Below are 5,443 nucleotides of genomic sequence, written 5' to 3' on the forward strand. Positions count from 1 at the left end.
GGATATTCAAGGAACACCCTTTAGCCTTTGATAATCCCGTATTTTATGATATATTTTGTGTTTAATTTGAGTGATTTATTCAGTCCTTCACCCACTTATTCATATTAATTGCATGGTTTTACTTTCCCTTCCTTATTATGTGATGTATGTGAAAAACATGTTTCCCATGCTTTAAAATTAATTATTTTAATTACCTTTATTTCTATTCGATGCCGTGATTAGTGTGTTGAGTAGTTTCAGATCTTCTAAGGCAGGAATGACTCAAAGGATGGAAAGGAAACATACAAAATGGAAGGAAAGCACAAAATAGAGTTTTTGGAGAAACTGGCATCCACGCAATCGCATGGATGACGCGGCCGCATGCCAAGCGCAAAGAAGCAGTGACGCGGCCGCATGACTGACGCGACCGCGCGCCTTAAGCAGAACACATATGACGCGGCCGCATGACTGACGCGACCGCGTGACAAGGAAAACTCCAAATGACGCGACCGTGTGACCCACGCGGACGCGTGACAGAGGCCATACACCAGAAATTGCAGAAAACGCTCACAGCAATTTCTGAGGCCCTTTTTGGCCCAAATCCAAGTCCAGAAGGCATAGACCAGAGGTTATGAAGTGGGGGAATGCATCCGTTCAAGGAGAGTCTCCACTTTAGTTAGTTTCATGATTTAGATTTAGTGTAGAGAGAGGTTCTCTCCTCTCTCTCCTCTCTTTAGGATTAGGATTTAGAATTAGGATTTTATTCGCTTTCAGGATTACCTCTCTTTATCAGGTTCAATATTCCTTTTTATTACTTTCCCAATTTTATTTATGAATTCTTCTATGTTACAGATTACTCTTTGAATTAATGTTAATTGAGGTATTTCAGTTTATTATTGCTTTCTTTTATTTACATTATTGTTATTCCCATCTGAAGACATTTTTATTCCAGTAAATTTACTTTTCTCCTTTTGGTCTTGGTTAAGAAATCAGTAACTCAGGAGTTATCAAACTCAAACAAGATTGATAATTGTTATCCTTGTTAATTAAATTGAGCTTCAATAATCCCAATCTTTTCTTAGGAAATAAATAGGATCCGAAGATCAAACCAATTAATCCCTTGACCTTCCTCTGCCTTAGTAAAGGTTAACAAAGTGGAATTAAGATTCAATTTTCATCATCATTGATAAGGATAGCTAGGATAGGACCTCTAATTTCTCATACCTTGCCAAAAGTTTATTTACAGTCATCTATTTATTTTACTTGCCATTTAAATTACTTGTTCTTCATTTACTTTAATTGCTAATTAAACCATTCGCTCCTCATTCTAAAAACCCCAATTTACAACCTCCATAACCAATAATAAGAACATACTTCCCTGCAGTTCCTTGAGAAGATGACCCGAGGTTTGAATACTTCGGTTATCAATTTATTTAGGGGTTTGTTACTTGTGACAACCAAAATGTTTGTAAGAAAGGTTGATTGATTGGTTTAGTAACTATACTTACCACGAGAGTTTACTATGACCTCTAAACCGTCAATCTTCCAGTTCTTCAAAATGGCGCCGTTGCCGGGGAATTGCAATCGTGTGCCTTATTATTGGTTATTGTAAAGATTTTTCTTTTACGTGTTTATTTGTTTTTATTTTCTTCTTTTATCTTCATTAGCTACTATGAATTCTCACTCCTCTCACTTTGAGTTTGGTTCTATTATTGTTGAAAGGAATGAAAGTTATAACAGGAACATGCATCAAGGTCAGAGCAATCAAAGATGGATGGAGCCAAGAGGATACGTCCTTCTATGGCAAGCTGTGTGTTGGTGGATCACCGTTGTCAATGGCTACCATCCATCCTTTCAGTGAAAAGGGTCCAAGTGCGCTGTCACCGCATGGCTAATCATCTGCAGGTTCTCAGTCGTACCGGAATAGGATTTACTATCCTTTTGCGTCTGTCACTACGCCCAGCACTCGCGAGTTTGAAGTGTGTCACAGTCATCCAATCCCAGAATCCTACTCGGAATACCACAGACAAGGTTTAGACTTTCTGGATTCTCATGAATGCCGCCATCAATCTAGCTTATACCATGGAGATTCTGATTAAGGAATCTAAGAGATATTCATTCAATCTGATGTAGAACGGAGGTGATTGTCAGAGACACGTTCATGGATTGAGAAAGGTGATGAGTGTCACTGATCATCACCTTCTCTATAGTTAGGCACGAATGGATATCTTAGATAAGAACGCGCATGTTTGAATAGAAAACAGAAATACTTGCATTAATTCATTGGGACACAGCAGAGCTCCTCACCCCCAACAATGAAGTTTAGAGACTCATGCCGTCAAAGAGTATATAGTTCAGATCTAGAATGTCATGAGATACAAAATAAGTCTCTAAAAGTTGTTTAAATACTAAACTAGTAGCCTAGGTTTACAAAAAATGAGTAAACTATGATGGGTGGTGCAGAGATCCACTTCTGGGGCCCACTTGGTGTGTGCTGGGGCTGAGACTTAAACAATTCACGTGCATAAGGCTATTTTAGGCGTTCAACGCCAGGTTTGGATCCATTTCTGGCGTTGAACTCCAACTTTTAATCCTTTTCTGGCGCTGGACGCCAGAATTGGGCAGAGAACTGGCGTTGAACGCCAGTTTACATCGTCTATCCTTGAGCAAAGTATGGACTATTATATATTGCTGGAAAGCCCTGGATGTCTACTTTCCAACGCAATTCGAAGCGCGCCATTTTGATTTCTGTAACTCCAGAAAATCCACTTTGAGTGCAGGGAGGTCAGAATCCAACAGCATCAGCAATCCTTTTTCAGCCTGAATCAGATTTTTGCTCAGCTCCCTCAATTTCAGCCAGAAAAATACCTGAAATTACAGAAAAACACACAACTCATAGTAAAGTCCAGAAATATGAATTTTTCCTAAAAACTAATGGAAATAAACTAAAAACTAACAAGAATATACTAAAAACTATATGAAATTAACCCCAAAAAGTGTATAAAATGTCCGCTCATCACGACACCAAACTTAAACTGTTGCTTGTCCTCAAGCAACTAGACAAATAAAATAGAAGACTAATAGGTTGAGAAGCAATAATATCTCAGAGTTTTTGAGTGAAGCTCAGATTCTAATTAGATGAGCGGGACCGGTAGCTTTTTGCTTCCGAACAGTTTTGGCATCTCACTTTATCCATTGAAGCTCAGAGTGATTGGCATCTATAGGAACTTAGAATTAAGATAGTGTTATTGATTCTCCTATTTCAGTATGGTGATTCTTGAACACAGCTATTTCATGAGTCTTGGCCGTGGCCCTAAGCACTTTGTTTTCCAGTATTACCACCGGATACAAAAATGCCACAGACACATAATTGGGTGAACCTTTTAGATTGTGACTCAGCTTTGCTAAAGTCCCCAATTAGAGGTGTCCAGAGTTCTTAAGCACACTCTTCTTTCTGCTTTGGACCTTGACTTTAACCGCTCAGTCTCAAGTTTTCACTTGACACCTTCATGCCACAAGCACATGGTTAGGGACAGCTCGGTTTAGCCTCTTAGGCCAGGATTTTATTCCCTTAGGCCCTCCTATCCACTGATGCTCAAAGCCTTGGGATCCTTTTTATTACCCTTGCCTTTTAGTTTTAAGGGCTATTGGCTTTTTTTTTTTTGCTACTTTTTCTTGCTTCAAGAATCATTTTTTTGATTTTTCAGATTATCAATAACATGTTTCATGTTCATCATTCTTTCAAGAGCCAACATATTTAACAGTCTTAAACAACAAATTCAAAAGACATATGAAATGTTCAAGCATTCATTCAGAAGACAGAAAGTATTGCCACCACATGTAACTAATTAGAATTTCTCTTGTTAAAACTCGAAATTTTATTGCCTCTTATTCAAAAGATCTACTATTTTATTCATGTTTGCTGATGATGAGAAAAATAAACTATGGCTTAATTGGAGATAAAATCAATATAGATACTAATTACTACTATATGACTCCTAAGGTGAACCTCTATAATGACACTATCACAGAGTTAAAGCAAAAATTGGAATTTAACAACCTTTGTTCTGGGAAGTGGATGTTCCTCTGATCCGTGGGGTGCTTGGTCCTTCAAGAGATAACTTCTAGTGCTTCAATTCCCTTAAGTCACGCCCTTGCTCCTCTTGTTCTTTAAACATATAGGTAAGAATTTGACTGTGTTCCTTCTGTTCTTTTATTATTTGTTCCATAGCTTCCCGTATCTTGGTAACAGACGTCTCAAGATACTCCCAGTATTCAGATTGAGGGATTTCTGGGAGAAATTCCTGTGTTTTCTTCTTGGTGGGATCATCATGTGCTTGTTATTTTTCCTTTGATGCTTTGGTGATTGGTTTCTCAACTGAGATATACTCAGTTATTCCCATCCTTACTCCGGCGTCCTTGCAGAGCAGAGAAATCACGCTTGGATAAGCTAACATGGCCTCTTTAGAATTTTTGTTAGCAATTTTGTAGAGTTCAGCTGAGATTAGCTGATGAACTTCCACTTCTTTTCCCATCATGAGGCAATGGATCATCACTGCTCTTTTAACAGTGACTTCAGAACGGTTGCTAGTGGACAATCCTTGGGCCATGTTCTTTTTGTTTTTTGTATTTTCTTTTCTTTCTTTTGTTTTGTTTGCTGCTTCTTGGATCAATAAATTTTTGAGAATCTCCACAATACTTCTTTAAACTTCATGTCCCGCCTATGAGCTCCCATGCAAGTTTTCACAAGCATGCAACCTCAATACAAAACCACACAACTAGAACCACCACTTCTCCCAATCTTTTGCTTGCCCCAAAACTGATTGATTCCTCAATCCTTCTTTTCAAAGAACTTTCATGTGATGCATTTCTTGAAAATTGAGTGCAAACAAGTTTGAAGATGAGAATGTTGTGAATGATCAAGCCTCTTGCTTATTGAATTATAAAGAAAGACTATGCTATGCAGACAAGCAAGGCAGATAAGGATACAATCCAACTTTCAATTACAGCAATATTTGATGCAAAACAATGACTTAACAATACAACCTGTTGAAGTTTACTTGCTTTCCTTCTTCTCATCATCATCATTGCTGGCCTTTAGGTTCATCTTTTGTTTCTTTGGTTGATGATGCTTAAGCCTTCCAACAGCTTGTATGGACCTCTGCAATGATATTGAAAGTTGCTTGTTCCCCAAGCACTTGGAAACAATGGTTAATTTTCATGATTTATTTGCGGGCCTTTTGAACTTACTTTGGTGCGGGAACACCAAACTTAGTACCTTGCCAATGCATCAGATTAACCATGTGTGAAACTCTTTTTCTTCTTTTTCAAAAGCAATAGAACTAAAAACTAGGAAACAGTAAAATAATTAACTAGTTCGTCTAAATGCATGAAGCTAGCATTATGGCCGAAAGTGAGAATGTGTTTTATGATAGGATTTTGGTGGAACACCAAACTTAGAATC

This window comes from Arachis ipaensis, chromosome B01, assembly GCF_000816755.2.
Source record: "Arachis ipaensis cultivar K30076 chromosome B01, Araip1.1, whole genome shotgun sequence".
In the NCBI taxonomy this organism is placed as follows: Eukaryota; Viridiplantae; Streptophyta; class Magnoliopsida; order Fabales; family Fabaceae; genus Arachis; species Arachis ipaensis.